Consider the following 19,297-nt stretch of genomic DNA (forward strand, 5'->3'; position numbering starts at 1 on the left):
ATGCAAAGAAGACATTAACATAGTGAACTGTTATAGAATAACAGGGAGGATCTACTTAGGTTGGTCAAGAAAGGCCTTTCTGAGGAGGTGATATTTAAACCAAGACCTGAACCCAACTGGTGTGACTCAGTGGTTGAGCATCGACCCATGAACCTGGAAATCACTGTTCTATTCTCCATCAGGGCACATGCCCAGGTTTCGAGCTCAATCACCAGTAAGGGTTGTGCAGGAGGCAACCAATCGATGTTTCTCTCTCACATCAATGTTTTTCTCTCTCTTATCTCTCTCTAAAATCAATTTTAAAATATCCTTGGTGAGGATTTTTAAAAATGGGCAAAAGGCCTGAACAGATACTTCTCCAAAGAGGACAACACACAGATGGCAACTAAACATGTGAAAAAATGCTCAACATCAGAGAGATAAAAACCACAATGAGGTATCACCCCACACCTGCCAGAATGGCTACCATTAATAAATCAACAAACAACAAGTGCTGGTGAGGGTGTGGAGAAAGGGGAACCCTAGTACACTGCTGGTGGGAATGCAGACTGGTGCAGCCACTATGGAAGACAGTATGGAGGTTCCTCAAAAAATTAAAAATGAAACTGGTTTTTGATCCAGCAATCCCCCTTTTGGGAATATATCCTAAGAATCCCAAAACACCAACTTGAAAGTATCTATGTACCCCTATGTTCATAGCAGCATTATTTACAATAGCCAAAATCTGGAAACAGCCCAAGTGCCCATCAGTAGATGAGTGGATGAAAAGCTGTGGTACATTTACACAATGGAATACTATGTGGCCATAAAAAAGAAGGAAATCTTATATTTTTCAACAGTATGAATGAACCTGGAGATTATTATGCTAAGTGAAATCAGCCAGTCAGAGAAAGACAAACACCATATGATCTCACTTATATGTGGGGTGTGGGAGGTAGGGATATCTGTAACAGTGTCAGCAATAAAAATAAAGAAGGAAAAAAACCCCAGCAAAAACAATCCCTAATATTATTCAAAATATATAAAGGTATGTTTTTGCTCAATGTTCAGTTATTTGCTGACATCATAAGCACAATTATAAATCAGTTATATTGGGGGGGAAAAGAAAATAGAAAAACTATGGGAGAACTTGTAAAAAATGTTAAAGAATTAACTAGTAATAGAGTTTTTGGCCTAGATAGTTTGAAGATTCTTTCATGGAAAATATAATGTTTTATAAACTGTTACATAGAATAGAAAAAGATGGAAATTTTCTTAGTTCATTATATAAAACTAGCATAAACTCTGATATGAAACCTGACAGAGCACGCGCACACACACACACACACAAATTCAGACCAATTTCTATTATGAAAAAAATATAAAAATTCTAATTAAAATAAGTACTTGCAAGTTAAATTTTACAATTGGTTTAAAAATATAGCAGAATTTATCTCCAAACATCTGATCTAATACATCACATCAATAGTTCAGAGAGTAATTTATATATTCATTTAGATAAATGCTAAAAAGACTTCTGATAAAAATAAAATTTAATTTTGAGTTTTAATAATAGTAAACTCAGAACTGAATAAAACTTTTTTACAATAATAAAAAATAGTTTATGAAATCCAGGCAATATCACATTGATCATTGAAATACTCGTGTTTCCTTTAAAGTAAGTAGTACAAAAGGGAACCCACCCTATTACCACCATTTAACAAAACATTTTTAGCAATCAAAATGAGATTTGAAACAAATAAGAACCATAACTGTGGAAAAGAGAGGATAAATATATCCTTATTTACAGATGATAAGATAGTGGACAATTATAACTAATAAAAAAGGGCAATAAAGTAGCCAGATAAGAAAGCAATCACCAACACCATTAGATTTCCTACATACCGGTAATATTCAGTGATAAAATGTGGTGGGAAAGACTTCTAATTTACAATAGTGATGATTTTACGTGTGTGTGCGTGTTTGTACCTACACACATATACATACACAAATATATATAACACTTAGTCACCTTTAAAAGCAATATAAAAATCATATATCAGGAAAATTATAAAACTTACATCAAATTATATAAAAATAAGACTTGTATAAATGGAGAGATATAGTATAGTCCTGGATAAGGTTGACTGAATGTTGTAAAAATTGTCAATAGTTTTCAAATAGATTTAGTACAATAAACATCTGGAAATTGAGTTAGGAATATATGTGAAGAACTTCATTTTATTTTATTTTATTTTTTTATTGATTTGAGAGAGAGAGAGGTAGAGAGAGATTTGTTGTTCCACTTATTTATGCATTCATTGGTTGATTCTTATATGCACCCTGACCGGAGATTGAACCCACAACCTTGGCATATTGGGAAAGTGCTCTAACCAACTGAGCTACCTGGCCAGGATTTTCTATTCTTACTTTACATACTCTTTCTAAGCAATCTCTTTTATTCTGTGGCTTTAGTCACAATCTATATGTGTATCATTTCCAAATCAGTAACTCTGTTTCAGATCTGACTATCCTACTACCTATGAACATCACTAACATTGATACATATACTTCACACTAAACATTTTTTGCTTCCTTTCCAGTCCTTCACTCCAGTTCTTTCTTCAGCATTCCCAGTAACAGAAATTGGTATTTCCATTTTTCCCATTGTCAAAGCCATGACTTGAGCTCATTCTTAACGCCTCTCTCTTTTTTTTCTCTATAATCACACAATCTATCATGTTACTGGTCTGGCAGCCCAAATATTTCTTGAAACCATCCGCTTTCTCTCATTTTCAAGACTACTCCTTCAGTCTCAGTCACCAGCCTCTCTCACTTTGATTACTGTACTATCCTGTTTACTGGTCTTCTTGCCTCCAGTGCTGCTCTCAGGGCCAGTGTCAGGGGCGGATGACCTGTGCAGTTGCACAGGGGCCTGCACTCAAAAGAGCCCCTCACTTGATGTTATGCTCTGTTGTCACCATCTTGCAATTCTTAATATTTTTATCTTTGAAGTAGTATTCGGTGAGTGAAGTCCAATGGGACAATAGAGCATGTGTGTGAGTAGAGGAGATAAATGCTATATGCATGTCTGCCATTTCTTGTCGTTATGTGGAAGAAGCATCTTCAAAAGAGGCTGCAAAGGAGCAATCAGAAATGTGGAGAAAATATAAGAGGGAATAGCGTTGTAAGACACCAAAGGAAAAGAGAGTTTCAGGAAGGAGGGAGTGGTCATCACGGTCAGATGCTGCTTGGAGGTCAAGCAAGAAGGGAACTCAAGGTTCCACTGTAGTGAGAGGGAAGAAAAACCAATGAATACATATAATGGCTGATGTAAGAAATTGTGTCATCTGAAATCTTAAAAATTCTCCATGAAGAGGCAGGTGAAAAGAAGTAGGGGAGGGAGGAGTTAAGCAAAATAAAAGTCTGAAATGGGAAGGAAAACTGACAAGGGAAATGAGCACTGCATAGTAGCATTGAGGGCTTGGTTCATACTGGAGACCATGCATGTATAGTGGCATGAATCTGCTCTGCTGTGTGATTTCTGCCAGAAGGCAAATGGTTGGATTAATCCAAAGTTGGGATTTTGCCAGGTAGCAGCCAAGGAAAGACAATAAGGGTAAGGAGATGAGAACATTGGCATGAGAAGGCCACTGGTAAGTCTTGGAATTAGGCTAGATAGGAAGGGAAGTTAAAGATAAGTGGGGCTTGCCTGGGCCAGTGTGGCTCAGTTGGTTGGGCACTGTCCCACGCAACAAAATGTTGCTGGTTTGATTCCCTGTTGGGGCACATGCCAGAGTTGTGGGCTTGATCCCCGGTGGGGGGCATGCAGGAAGCGGCTGATTATGTTCCACTCTTACATTGATGTTTCTCTTTCTCTCTCCCTCTCCCTTTCTCTCTCTCTCAAAATCAATAATATATATATATATAAAATAAAAAGATAAGTGGGACTTGATATGTAATGCAGAGGTTCTTAACTATTGTGCTGTGGACTACTTGGTCACTCTGGTGAAGCCTATGGAACCCTTCTCAGAAAATATTTTAAATGCAGAAACCAAAATATATAGGATTACATATGAAATCCCATACATTAAAACATAGTTATCAAAATATTTAAACAAATCAAATGTGTGCTACAGTGATGTATGTGATACAGTGTGAATGTTTGTGTCCCCCTCAGAACTCACATGTTGAAATTCTAACACCAATGTGATGGTGTTAGGAGGCTGAGCCTTTGAGAGGTGATTAAGTCATGAGGGTGGAGCCCCCATGAATGAAATTAATGCTTTTATAACAGACCCCACAGAGCTCCCTCACCCCCATCCACTGTGTGAGGATACAAGAAGAAATCTTTGACTCAGAAGAGAGCCCTCACTCAACCATGCTGCACCTTGATCTTGGACTTACAGATTCCAGAACTGTGAGAAATAAATTTCTCATTTGTAAGTCACCTAGTATGTGGTATTTTGTTCTAGCAGTCTGCATGGACTAAGATAATATTCTTCTTTGCATTAAGAAACAAGATCTAGTGGCAGGCTTAAAAAGGACCATAATTTCCAGGTAGAAATAAGCATAAATGAAAAATTTAAGTATTTGTATGAGACATGAACTGTAATATATATGAAAATAGCCGTGTTTTCTATTAGTGGCAAAGCCATAGACAATGCTAATCATTCTGTGGTGTATTGCCTACATTTATTATTGAAAGAAATGCTAAATTTCAGTTTGTGCTTAGTGAAAATACATAGATTTTTTTCTTATCCAAGTTCATAGACCCCTTGAATTCTGTGAACAGGCCCTTGGAGGCTAGTGGATCCAAGGCAAGAATGCTGGGTGTGCAGGAAGAAAGAACTGAGAAGCCAGATCGTCTGGACATTGATGTGTGGACATTGGAGACTGATGATAGATATAGACTAGGACAGAAAACCTGGTCCCAAACTCTTCAAAATTAATAAGGGGGAGTAACTGGAAAGTTGGAAAATAATAGACTTAAAGGCAGAACAAAGCGTGGCAAGCCAGGTGGGATGAGGCTGAAAAAAATCACTGGGTTGTACATAAAGATGGAGGAATAATTGTCAAGAAGTAGTAGTAGGGAAGCAAGGAAGATAATGACTGTAAGTTCCACACCTGAGAAAGATAGTTTAAGAAGGCTACATGTGGAAAACAGTATGGAGTTTCTTCAAAAAATTAAAAATGGAACTGCCTTTTAACCAAGTGACCCCACTTTTGGGAATATATCCTAAGAATCCCAAAACACCATTCAGAAAGAATATATGCACCCCTATGTTCATAGCAGTATTATTTACAATAGCCAAGATCTGGAAACAGCTCAAATGACCATAAGTAAATAAGTGGATAAAAAAGCTGTGGTACATTTACACAATGGAATACTATGCGGCTATAAAAAAGTAGGAACTCTTACCCTTTGCAACAGCATGGATGGACCTGTAGAGTATTATGCTAAGCGAAATAAGCCAGTAAGGGAAAGACAAATACCATATGATCTCACTCATATGTGGAATTTAATGAACAAAATAAACTGATGAACAAAATAGATCCAGGGGCATGGATACATGAAACAGACCGATGTTAGAGGGGAGGAATGGAGGGGGGGACTAGATAAAAGAAGGTGAAGAGATTAGCTAAAGAACATATATGCATAGCTGATGGACACAGACAACAGTGTGGTGAAGGCCAGGGAGGGGGGCCTGGGTGGAGGTGGGCAAAGGAGGGGAAAATAAGGCCATCTGTAATAGTGTGAACAATAAGAATAAAATAAAATAAAATAAAATAAAATAAAATAAAATAAAATAAAATAAAATAAAATAAAATAAAATAAAATAAAATATAAAATAAGGCTGCAAAGGGAAGCAGTGCCCTCAGCAAAGAATCAGATTTTAATTAGGGCAAAGTGGTGGAGTAATGCACAAAAATATGTTTGAGGATGTGTGGTAGTTTCTCACCTCAGTAGATGGGACAGTGGAAAATTTGGGAGAGACAGAGGGCACCTGCTGGGGCACTATGTACTACTAGAAAGGCTGCAAATGGATGTGAGAAGATAACCTACCATTTAATTCTTGGCTGGTAATATAAACCCTCTCTCCAGAGATAACCAGTGTAGCATTTCTGTTTGGAATATTTATTGCTGTAATATTTGTTATCATGATAAAATTCAAAGCAATCAAAATTTCCATTATTAGGAATTGGTTAAATAATTATTGAATATACATAAAAATAAAATGTCTCAATGTTGCCAATAAGAACAATGAGTAGAGCCCAGCCGGGTATGGCTCAGTGGTTAAGCGTCGACCTAGGATCCAGGCAATCAGGGTTCGATTCCCAGCCAGGGCACATGCCCGAGTTGCGGGCTGCAGCCGATCAATGACTCTCTCATCATTGATGTTTCTATCTCTCTCTCTCCCCCTCCTTTCCTCTCTCTGAAATCAATAAAGATATATTAAAAAAAAAAAAAAAAGAACAATGAGTAGAATTAATGGCACTAAAAAGTGTCTTTATAGAATATTAAATTTTAAAAGCAGGATAAGAAACCATATACAGTATAATTCAAATTTGATTAAAATTTACATCTGCATAAAAAATATATATTTTTAAAAAATGTTTTTATTGATTTTAGAGAGGATGGAGGAGTGAGAGAGAGAGAGAAACATGGATTGGCTGCCTCCCGCACAACCCCTATTAAGAATCGAGTCCATAGCCTGGGCATGTGCCTCGACTGGGAATGGAACCGGCGACCCGTCAGTGCATGGATGATCAACCAACTGAGGCACACTGGCCAGGGCCATAAAATTTTTTAACAGTGGTTATCTCTATGTGGTGCAATTATGAGTTATTTTAATTTTATTCATAGTGCCTTATTTTTATATTTTTATAAAATATGTATTTTATAACTTTCTTTTAAGGTGAGGTTATAACTTTATTTTTATAATTTTTAATAGATAAAAAGGGAAAACAAAAATATAGCCTTTAATAAATTAGGTATTTAAACACCCCAGAACCCCATGCCTAAAATTGAATATGTATATTTTACTTACTCTGGTAGTCTGTGTCCCACAGATTCTTTTTTTTTTTTTATCCTCACCAGAGGATATTTTTTCCATTGCTTTTCAGAGAGAGTGGAAGGGAGAGAAAGAGAGAGACAGAAAGAGAGAGAGAGAAACATTAATGCGAGACACATTGATTAGCTGCCCCCTGCACAGGCCCTGGGCCCAGGGATCAAGCCTGCAGCAGAGGTATGTGCCCTTGGCCGGAACTGAACCTGGGACATTTTAGTCCATGGGCCGATGTTCTAATCACTGAGCCAAACCAGCTAGGGCTCTACAGATTATTCTTCATTCAAGTTAAAAAATAATAAATAATCTAAATACCAATTAAATGGCAAATAGAAAATTGCATAGGAGACAGTTTCTTATATTTGGATTTCACTGGATATAAGTTTAATAGGTTATATCTTTATTTTGTATTAAAAAGAATGTTCAAAGATATTTGAAGTTTTATTATATGAGTTACCTATTAACCATAAATCTTGACTAAACATTAACATGGCATTAAGCTTATTGTACATCTTAAGATATGACTGTTTAGCAAGATAGACAACAATACTATGGGAAGGACTGATATCACCAGTTGTTAGAAGTGTTTAAAGTATGTGTAACAAACTCACCTTTCCAAGATGCCACTGAAGCTGAAGGAATAAATCCCATGTTATTTTAAATTCATGTCAATAATTAGCTTTTCTGAAGTTTTGTTTGTTAGATTCACCCGAAGAACTCTTTTTGAGATTGATCATACATCTTGCAGTTGTGACATTTTTACAAAGAATGGAGAATGCTAATATCTTAGGATAAATATATTATCTTTGTTGGTAAAAATTATTTAAAGCATATTTCCTATCGAAAGTGTATCTTTAAGCAGCAGTATGTTGTTGACATGACCCCAAAGCATGCAATTAGCCCCTTATACTCAGGTTGCCTCTCTTTTTCTTTTCTATTTTAGCAGCCATTGATGATCATTGCTTAGGTACATTAATTCATTAGATATTGCAAAATAGTGATATTCTAATTATGTCAACCTTTTTCAGTTATTAACTGGGATGCAACAATAAAGAGAAACTTTCTCACCTTCTGTTTGAGTTTTGTTACTACAGTTGGTGTTGGAAAGTCCCTTTATTTGCTAGTTCTGAAATTGATAAGTTGGTTTTCTAGCATCCTCTCTCTAACGGTATCAAAATCAGTTTTGTTTTTTTTTCTAGGTATCATTATGAACCCATAGATTTGAACATATTTTATGTATTTTAATCTATTGTAATTATTATCCTTAATAATAGTCAAAATTTCCACCCTTGGAAAGTAGGAGATGCTGCAAGTTGGTTCCTGAGTTCTTTTAAGACAATCCTAGCGGTCTTTGATAGCTTTCTTGTTCTCTGCTATATAGCAAGATGCACCAGGCTCATACATTTATAGCTTACGATCTGTAATCAGTTAGTTCTTCAATGAGAACTGTTTCCTTTTAATGGTAAAGGGTGGAGACCACAATCTGGGACCTACGGGTAGGGTTCACAGGCTTTGATGTGTATGAATCCTAATTCAAGTTTCTGTGTTTTCTTTTACGGTGGTTCCCATTTTACTCAGAGCAAAATCCTCTCAATGGCAAATAAAACTCTACATGATCTGCGTGTCCTTATCACGCACACTGTCTTTGGACCACCATCATGGGAATGCCCTTTTCCCAAATAGGTGCGTAGCTCACCCTCTGTAAGACTTTGCTTATTTCTCCTTGTGGAAATCTATCCTGTGAACTCCAGCTAAAATCACAACAGTTACTTATTTCCCCAAAACCACACCCAATAGTTCTATTTATATTCATATCAATTATTTTTTTCATATACTTTATAATTTATCTTTTTATTATGCAGCATCCTTTCTCCTAAAATGTAAGCTCCACAAGGGCAGGGGTTTTGGTCATTTGGTTCACTGCTGTATCTTCAGTGCTTAAGATAGTACCTGCACGTGGTAGCTATTCAGTAGTACCTATTTGTCCAATAAACAAACAAATGAAAGCTTAGGATATTTCCGAATTATCACACACCTAACCTATCAGTGTGGCTCAATTTCCAAGGGAAAAGATTGAATTTAAAGCAAACATCCATCAAGAAACTGAACTGACATTTCTGGGTATGTGGTCAGATTCAGAGCAAAGTCTGTACATTCATTTTTGAAAAAGAAATGTAATATAAGCTGAGAGTTTCCATCCATGATGAAAATAAAAAATGAGAATTGAGGGTTTGTACCAAGGGACAAAAATTGGGAAGCAGAAATCCATTGTCAAGTCCAACTGCCATATCTGGAACAGGAACTAGATAGAAAATCAAGGAGTTCTGGAATGAAAAGCAAGGGTGAGAACCAAGCAAATAATTGTTTGGGTGATGGAGCTGGAGATTGCCTTGGATTTAATACATTGTTAATACATTGGGGTTACACCTGATCTTTGTTATCACCTGTGACAGTTTTCTGGCGTTCTCATTTTGTTCTTCCCTAAATCAGTCTGGAACCCAAGGTCAATAACTTTAACAAAACTTTTATGTACATCTTCAGTTCATTGCTCTGCTCCTCCTGGCTAGTTAATCCATAATTTTGGATTAATCCACTGATCTGCTTTCTGCTCCCAGGCAGATAAGCCCCATAGGAAAATAGTGAAGAATTATGTTGATTAACTATTAGAATTGGTAGTTTTCAGCCTCAGCAGCTTAGCACTGCAAGGTAAACCTGAAACTTGCCTGTAGTTAACTCCACTTCTCTAAATCCAGTGTCTGATGAAAACCCTTATCACATTTCCTAAATTCTTCATCTCATTCTGTCCTGAGGACCACTTTGCCTGATACTTTACAAAGTTCTCATCAGATATTAACAATGCTCTGTATTAAATCCAAGGCAATCTCCAGCCCCATCATCCAAACAATTATTTGCTTGGTTCTCACCCTTGCTTTTTATTCCAGAACTCCTTGATTTTCTATTTAGTTTCTGTTTCAGATATGGCAGTTGGACAACAGATTTTTGCTTCCCAATATTTGTCCCTAGGCACAAAACAATCTCCAGGATTTGAACTAAACCTGGAATGTCCTACTCTTGGAATGTTCCAGGACTCAGCTCTTGGACCACTTCTCCTCTCTATTTATATTCACTCCCTTGGTGATCTCACCTAATATTATGGCTTTAAATATACCATCCACATGCTGATGACACCCATTTTATTTCTCCAGCTCACACCTCTCCCCTGAAACTCCAGACTTCTTTACCTAACTCAATCTCATTTGTGATTTTGCCATCTAAATCTTAACATGTTCGAAATCAAGCCTTTATAAGAGGGCGCTTTTGGGAAAGACATTGTCATTATCTTGACTGTGGTAATAATTTAATGGGTGCACGTCTACAGAAAAACTCATCAAACTGTACACTTAAAAAGGTACAATTTATTGTATATCAATTATATTAAATAATTAGGAGTGGCAAGGCACATCAAGTTTCCTGACCTCAGTAAAATGATGTACTGCATTTGTAAGTGTTATTTCCTTCAAGTTTCTGAAATGCTTTTTCCATTAATTTGGAGAGAACTAGAATAAAGTGAATAAACATAAATAAGAAAAAGTTTCCAAATAGTTTGAATTATACTGTACTTAATTTAGGACTCTGAGCTTAAGTCCTTATTTCCTGTTATAACTCAGCCACATGGTATGTCAGACCCTCAACAGTGGACATGGTAAGGTGTGGCCAGGACTTGAGAATGAGACCAAGGGATCTGGTTCTCATATTGGAACCAAGATGGTCCGTAAAATTTCATAAGCTTCACAGTGCACCCCCCCTTTTTTTTTAATAAAAAAATGTAGCAAATAATATTCATACCCATTAGTATTTTTTTGTTTGCCATGTAACATTTTTACTTTTATTTTTTCTTTATTGTTCAAAATACTACAGATGTCCCTTTTTCTCCCCATTGACCCCTTTCCCCCCCAGTCCCTCACCAAACTATTGTCTGTGTCCCTGGGTTATGCATGTATGTGTATAAATTCTTTGGTTAATCTCCCCCTGCCCCACCTTCCCTCTGAGATTCGTCAGTCTGATCCTTGCTTCCACGTCACTGAATCTATTTTATCAGTTTATTAAGTTCTTTAGATTTCACATATGAGACCATGTGATGTTTGTCTATTTGCACCATGGGATACTGTGCAGCTGTAAAGAAGGATCTCATACCATTTGGGACAGTATGGATGGACTGTCCCAAGTGAAATAAGCTAGGCGGAGAAATACACCTGTTTTAATCTGATCTCTGTACGTACCCAAATACAACATATATCAGTGAGGTGCAGTAAAGCCAGGGGCAACATTCTGTAAGGCAATTGTAAGTACTATGCTTTAAGTATTGTTTGGACCTGAAACCAAGGTTTCAGGAAGAAAAATATAGGAAGGAGGGTCCCATCCCCAGGGAGGAGGGACTGGCAAAGGATAAGCATACTATCCTAGTAGACAGATTCAAAAAGGCTGTAATTGGGAAACTGCTGAGAACCATGAAAACAGCCAAAAGCTTTCATACAAGCTAGGCAAACAGCAAGGATTACGAAGTGCATAATCAGTTCAGAGGGCACTTGAATGGGAAGCCAAGTTTAGTAGGATATTGGATTTCTGGCAATGGAACTAATTTTAGAAAACACCAAATGGTAAGTTTGAGCCAACTGAATTTTAAGGTAACCTGGAAGCATGGTGTAAGGCAGAGAGAAAAGAATTCCTATTGGCTGGTCACTAAAGCGAGACTTGTGGATTCTGCTTTCAACTTCTGAAACCAGTCCTAAACAAGGGGACCCATCTATTATAGTGTTAGTTTTAGGTCTCTAAGGCTTTTGAGTATAATTGAATTCTCTATCAATTTGCATATGTTCTGGAGGGTAAATCTTTCATCCAGCTAACAACGGAAGGTCCTTGGTCTTAGCTAGTAGTTGCCTGTTTTATTACCCAGTAAGTCAGTATTCATAAATGGGTTATGAATCTAACAGCAAGAACTGTGCTGTGTGAAATGAAAAATCCCATCAAGGTGTGTACTAGTTTTAATTAAAGCTGATATGCCCCCAGTACTGTCCCCTTCCCCCACCAGGGATCAAACCAGCAACCCAGGCACGTGCCCCGACCAGGAATCAAACCACGATCTCTTGGATCATAGCTTGCTTTTTAAAATTTTTTTATTGACAGTATTACAGATGCCTTGCTTTTCACTTTCCTTGGCATTTTATACTACTGACATATAGAAAACAGAGAGTATTTTACATCTGACCTCTTTGGAACCTAATACAGTGCAATGAAGTAAATGCACATTACCAATTTATCAACTAAGGAAATATGACATTACAAGAATGATTGGGAAGGAAAGGAGCAAAACCAGAAGAACTGCAGGAAAAGGTCAGAGGGATCATTGTTTCACAACTCTGGCTTGTTTTAGTCTTGTTTGCCAGCTCTGACAAAGGGTAGAAGACACTTTTGCCTGAAAGTTTTGTGCAGGATCCCAATTTGTCTTATATCATTCATTGTTCACTTAAAATTTACTCTACAACCAAGTACCAGGTAGTTGTCTATGCACTTAAGCCAGTGAAACAGATCTTATAAAATGCATTACCAAACATTACTTACCTATTTCGAAGTACATATAATAAAGGCAACTAAGATTACAAACACAATGCTACTTGTTTCTTGACCTTAGATCAAGAGGAAATATGAGAGCTGTAATAGTCAAGATTGCAATTGCTGCATTTTATATACACTATCTCATTGAAACCTTACCTGAAGGTACATTTTACCTCAAAGGTCAGTTTTCTTCATTTCTTTTGGTAATATCATGATACTCATATTATGTGTAACATTATGCTAATTCATCTTTCTCACTGAAACAAGACTCAAAGGCCTCTTAACTTCCCACAAACCAGAGCCACTGTGGAATTTCTTGTACCTGGTTTAATGTGCAGATACGCCAAATACAAAGCCCTTTAATTTTTAGTTCATCATTTTAATATGGGTGCAAGAAACAGTTTCAAAGTTCCACTTCATACCATCTTACTACTTGGGGCAAATTCACTATGTGCTTGGCCACCCAGCTATAGGCCTGTCAGTCTCATCAGCCTCTCCTGAGCTGCATGGGTCCAAAATAGAATTCTTTTCACTAAGGCAAGAAATCATTTTAAGGAAAATGATGGCTCACTGAGGAAAAAAAAAATTGGTGTTTTGACTATGACATTTAAATATGGGCTTGGGAACAACTTATTCATGCAGCTATTTAGGGAAGGTGATCATGAATGGGGAACCTAATCACCTTGGTTAGATCAGATGCTATTACTGTTTACACTAAATCCATTCTGTGCAATGTTTGACTACTTCTAAACCAGATTTTCAGTGACCTTCCTTGTGACCTTTAACTGCCACACCTTGCTCTCTTCATTTTTAAAACATCCTTTCAAATTCCAATTATATAAGACCAAATAATCTGACTCAATCAGTGATCACTTTTATGCCTGGTATTCCCCCATCCTGTAATAGGCCATCTGTCCACATCTCCACTTAACAGCACAAACTTTCACACAGCTTTAATTATACATTTTAAACTTAAACAGGTGACCAAAGGTAAGACATTCATCCAGAATTATTTGATTACAAGGTTACTTAACTGGAAAAAAATTTCTATTACAAATATTCAGTATGTGACATGACTAAAAATGGCTTGAATTTTAAAGATACATTAATCTATATTTAATGTTGGTTCAGAATCTATTTGCATAATTTAAAACTCCATACATCTTGATCTGCATGTTTTCTTTCCAAGTCCACAAAATGAAGAGCTTTTCCTGATCACCAGTTATCCATACAACAAGCAGGTAAATCTTGTTAACACTAGCCCTAGAAAAGGAAAACACTTTAGATTTACAAAGCCACCAACATCAGAACTTATTTAAAATTTATTTTCAAAAATGCTATTGTCCTTATAATGGTCTATCTCAGAAGCCAGATCCGTAATACGTTTTTTCAACAGAAATTCAGGTTCGGGATAGGATCATCACAGATTAAGACCAAGGACACAATACTGACTGTTAAGCAAAATATCTCCACTTACAGAAATGGTTACAGCTTAAAAACATCACAGCAAACCGGCCTCTTTTCAACAGACAGCAGACAGCGACCCCTCACTGTTGGCAGAGGAAAAAACACACACTATTGTGAGGTAGCAGCTTCACCTATGCAGGTAACAAAAATTTTTGTCAATTTTCATATTGGTCTTGTCTCAGAAGCCGAATCCGTACATGTGTTTCTTCAGGTAATCAGGTTCGGGATAGGTTTCATCACTGATTAGACCATAAACCAAAACATTAAAAGGCAAGCACTATACTAGAAATACTATAGCAGACCCTGTAAGCCACAACTTACTTCCAAATGAAGCTGACAGCCAGTGATATCCACAGCTTCATTAGTATTCATCAATCCCCAGGATGCTGTTCAAGGATAAAGAAAATTTCATTTAATCTACATATAGACTAATCATATATTGAATCAAAATACTAGTTCAACACATACCTAATAAGACTGTCAAGTTTTAGCCAGGTAATTTCCCCGCAAATCTTCTCCCATGTTTTGGAATTTTCCTTTGCATCTAATAAAAAAGAAGCAAATTTCAAATGATGCATCATCTTTTATTCCTGTAAATCAACAGGTTTACTCCTTTAGCTTAAGAACTCTCAACAAGCACATACCTTAGCATCTTCACGTAACAGCTTCGTTACCAGCACCACCGTTTCTGTGGGGCATGAATATATTTAAAAGTGAGCATTCTGACGGAATAGAGTTCAAGGTTTTCAGTACTGAAAAAAAAACCTCCCCTTCATTAATCTGATTTGCACACAGCGCCACCTGGCCACAATACAATTTGTCTCCGGCAAAATCAAGGGCTGTCCATTTTGAAATAACCGTTTCATCTGGCGACAGACGCCTTAGTCATAAAGGCCTTTTGCTCTCAACGTAAAACTAACTCCTCGCCCCAAATCCCGGGAATGTGGTTTTCTCGCCGCTGCTCAGGCTCAGGCAGCCGGCTGCCGGGGTTTAGTAACCAGGCCGGTGGCCATCAGCAGCAGCCTCCTCAAGCCTAAGCTAGAAGCCGGCCGCCACCGCGACTCGGGACACGTGGCGGTTGGGCTGCGTCTTTCCCACACGGGAGTTCTCAACACACAATACCATGAGCTCACTCAAATCTGTAAACCTCGTCATAGTACTGCAGCCTCCAACTTAAGCCCACGCCACCAGTGCTCGCTCGAGTTCTTGCCCGCGACGCCCACTCACCAAGCAGCCTGGACCAACTCCCTAGTCCGGACGCAAAAGAGCGTGCTGCGCTGCGAGCAGTTCCCTATATAGCCTCTCCCTGAGTCAGACAGAGGCCGCCCCTCCCTCGCACATCTATTGGACGGGAGAGAACACGGGGGCGTGGCCTAAGGCCAAGCGCGCGCGCGGCGGCTCTCTTCCGGGCGTGGTGCGCGCGCTGCCCTCCCTCCGCACGCCCGCCGCACGCCCGCCCCGGCCTCAGCGCGCGCCCTGTATCGCGCTGCTTTCAGTACCTTCAGTGTCTGGCTCTACGTGGCGCGGGAGTGGCGCCAGAATTCAAACCAACAAGCGCATTTGGAGGCCAGGCTACTGCCCGCCGCGAGCCAAATCCGCCCAGGACGGACTGGACGGTTCGGGAGTGAGAGTGCACTTGAGTTTTGCAGCGTATAGGGCGGCCTCGGCCTATGATCCAGTCGAGAAGTTGGGTTGGCGGGTTGGCCGGTCGGCTGGCGCCCGGAGGGAGCTGACGCCCAGCGGCCGCTGCACGCCGGGAGAGAGAAATTGGCGGGTAGCATGGCTCGGGTGAAGGAAGTGTGTGGAAGCGCCGCGTTTCTTCTGCTGTCCACGGCGAGAAAACTGCGCCTGCCGAGAGCCGGCCAGCCGCCGGGCCCCGTGGCTCCCGCCCCCCGCCCGGGCTGCCTCGTTACACTCTGTATTCCGCTCTTAGAATGCTCCCTGAGACAGCAAACCTGAGAGGTAAATATTCCATTTGGCAGAGGAGAAAGCTGAGCCTAAAGCAGCTAAGTAATTTGCCTAAGTTCACACAACCGAAAAGCTTTGCTATTTTAAATTCCTTTTGTAGTAAGCTGGAGAAAGATTAATTTGAGAACTATGGCAGAATACTTTATCCGAACGACACAAAATATTCTGTAGCAACAGTGTATTAATAAGTATGAGCGAGTAAGTATATCTGTATTTGCACACAAGCACACATGACATTTAAACATTTCAGCATTTGAAAATGCAGGTCTTCATAGCGCTTATTACTAATTATGTTGATGTGTTGGTTTTGTCTAAGGAACACATGGTTTTGTGCACTGTTCTTTATTTTTCTATTTAGAACAGTGCCTGGCGAAAAGGTTGAATGAATGAATGAATGAATGAATGAATGAATGAATGAATGAATGAGGTGGCTTTTTAGAAAATTTAAATGAAGACCAAATTCCAGAATAAAAGGTAATAGTGAAAAGCATATTTCTGTAACAGGAACCAAAGTGATGAGGAATTTACAGTACTTGTCTTGGCATTATGTAGGGTTTTAGATACTGTTTTGTAATGTACAATGTAAATTTGCATATTGTTCAAAATAACTAAAACAATACAGACAGATATAAAAAGCAGTAAAAGTTCCTTTCCATGTCATTGGGAATCTTCTCTTCATATTAACAGTAACCACTATTAACACTTTTTGAAGCTTTCTATGCATATACAGATACTTCTTGACTTATGATGGAGTTACATTCCAATAAACCCCTCAGTAAGTTGAAAATATCTTAAATAGAAAATGGATTTAATACACCTAACCTGCTGAACATAATAGCTTAGTCTAGCCTACCTTAAATGTGCTCGGAACACTTACATTGGCCTACAGTTAGGCAAAATCATTGAATACAATGAATACAACACAGAGTATTGGTTGTTTACCCTTGTGTAGCTTGCTGCCACTGGCCAGCATCAGGAGACAGTATCCTACCACATATCACTAGCCAGGGAAAAGATCAAACTTCAAAACTTAAAGTACAGTTTCTATTGGGTTCTTATCACTTTTGCACCACTGTAAAGTTGAAAAATTAAGTCATCGTAAGTTGGGAACCCTCTGCACAAATATATGTTCACGTTCTTTCACATATAAATAGGATCTATATACATTTCTGCGGCTTGTTTTGTCCCTTCATAAATGTCATAGACATCTTTCCATACTGATGCATATAGATCATTATTCTTGTTTCAAGCCCTCATAGCATTCAATTTGATGTATCAATTTATTTAATCATTTTCCAATTTTTCATTATAATGTTATTGGTGGAGAGAGGCCCTCGTTTCTCTGGTTGCTGGTAGGGGCGTATTTCTTGGAATATCCTGAGGAAAAGAATTTTCTGAAACTCACACGGGAGGATGAGATATTGTAGAATGCTTTATTTCTATGGAAACAAACCCCTGAGTTTCCAAGGTCCCATTTCCCTTCATCCCCTAAGGAAGAAGCATAGCTGTGCCTTCAGCAGAGCTAGAATCAGAGCCAGTGTCCAGAGTTTTTACTCCATGTTGGAGCACTGTCCAGTCCAGCAGCAGGCTAGCTTAATTTGTGTTCCCAGTTGCAGTCCATTAGTCCATTGTGTGTGCGGTCTGCATGACCACATGGCCATGGAGCAAACATGCGTGAATGCAAGGAAGCAGGAGCAAAACCAAAGGAACCAGTGAGCTAAGAGCAAGCCAAAAGAGAGAATTCCTTTGGTGGATTATGTATCCCCAAATTTTCCTGGGCTTGCAGTGTCCCTGCCTACTCTGGTCAATGATCTCTGTTCCCAGGTTTGACTGAAGGCAAATACCTTCCCTGTGCCACCCCAACTTCACTGTCCATACATCTATCTCCTCTTTGTTGGACCCCGTCCCCCATTGTTTTTCATGGGATGGGCCAGTGTTTCCCTGGGGAGTGTGAAATTGCAGCTTCCTGGTGAAGTTGCCCAAATGACATGCCTATAATGTCTGGCTTCCTCCTTTGCTCCTTTCCTATTATTAATAACTAGCTAATTACAATGGTATCAATAGTGTCGAAGTGAATTATAAATATGTCATAGTGAGTTTGTGAGAAGATCTGCAAGATCAACTTCTAGAAGTGAGTCAAAGATTATGTACACTTAAATTTGAGATAGATTTTACTTAATTGCTTCCACCTTCCTTCTACTTACACCAAATTGTTGTATTGTGATTATATTTGGAAGTGTGTTTAGCTAATTGAAACACATGAATGACTATTATGGGATGGCAATTATTATATAATTGAAATTGAGAACAGTTGTTCTCTTTGTTATCTTTGAATCACTACTGTACTAAACACTCAAAATCACCTGGACAAAGCAATAAAACAATGACTCCTATGGTGACTTCATAATTGAATTAGAGAGCTCAAAAGTATCTGATTTCTGGGCCCTATCCTGGAACTACTAAAGCAGAATCTCCAAGAGTGGGACCTGGGAAATATTTTAAACAAGCATCTGGGCAATGCTGTTCAACAGGAACATAACATGAATCATAAATGTGGGTTGCATATGTAATTGTAAATATGCCAGTAGCCACATTTTAAAAAAAGTTAAAAAATCAGATGAAATTCTAATACATTTTATTTAAACCAATATAACCAAAATATTTTCATTTCAATACGTTATCGAGATATTTTACATTCTTTTTTTGTAGTCAGTCCTTAAAATCTGATGTGTATTTTATACTCACAGTACATCTCATTTTGACTATCAAGTGCTCCATTGCCACATGCATAGTGGCTACTATATAGGACAGTACAGGTCTAGGGTGATTTATATACAGATAGAAGTTTGAGTACCACTGTGTAAATGGAATACAGCACACCTAACACATATTCCAGTCTTTTTAAATGAACATTACTTTTAACTCATAAACTAATAACTAACAAATACAATGTGAAATGAAGTGAATTTGGAACCTGATTATTAACAACACTGCCCTCCAGTGAACATGGATGGTGACTGAAGCCAGTACACAACTCATTCAAGATGTTTATCTCTTCAAGGAACTGAAAAACATACTGGGGGATGAAGCCATCAGTCATTGCTCCCCCCACACCTAAAACAGTCAAGCAAATTGCTACCAAATATTTGAAGTGATTTAAGAAGAGGAATTTAGCATACTGAAAATAAATTCTCATATTC

General features: G+C 38.3%; 1 long non-coding RNA gene and 2 other non-coding genes across 3 annotated transcripts; all 3 read right to left on the minus strand.

Moving 5' to 3' along the window:
* Positions 1 to 13,589: 13,589 nt before the first annotated feature.
* Positions 13,590 to 15,412, minus strand: LOC107532810 (uncharacterized). The gene is made up of 6 exons (XR_001602770.2): positions 15,357 to 15,412; positions 14,774 to 14,817; positions 14,598 to 14,673; positions 14,451 to 14,515; positions 14,140 to 14,212; positions 13,590 to 13,925 (listed from the first exon to the last, which is right to left on the minus strand). It is a non-coding gene; the product is annotated as an uncharacterized LOC107532810 (long non-coding RNA).
* LOC148093084 (small nucleolar RNA SNORD50) lies at positions 14,021 to 14,091 on the minus strand. The gene has a single exon (XR_015714595.1). It is a non-coding gene; the product is annotated as a small nucleolar RNA SNORD50 (small nucleolar RNA).
* On the minus strand, positions 14,305 to 14,374 carry LOC148093085 (small nucleolar RNA SNORD50). The gene has a single exon (XR_015714596.1). It is a non-coding gene; the product is annotated as a small nucleolar RNA SNORD50 (small nucleolar RNA).
* Positions 15,413 to 19,297: the final 3,885 nt, after the last annotated feature.

Source organism: Miniopterus natalensis, chromosome 5 (assembly GCF_054644295.1).
Source record: "Miniopterus natalensis isolate mMinNat1 chromosome 5, mMinNat1.hap1, whole genome shotgun sequence".
NCBI lineage: Eukaryota > Metazoa > Chordata > Mammalia > Chiroptera > Miniopteridae > Miniopterus > Miniopterus natalensis.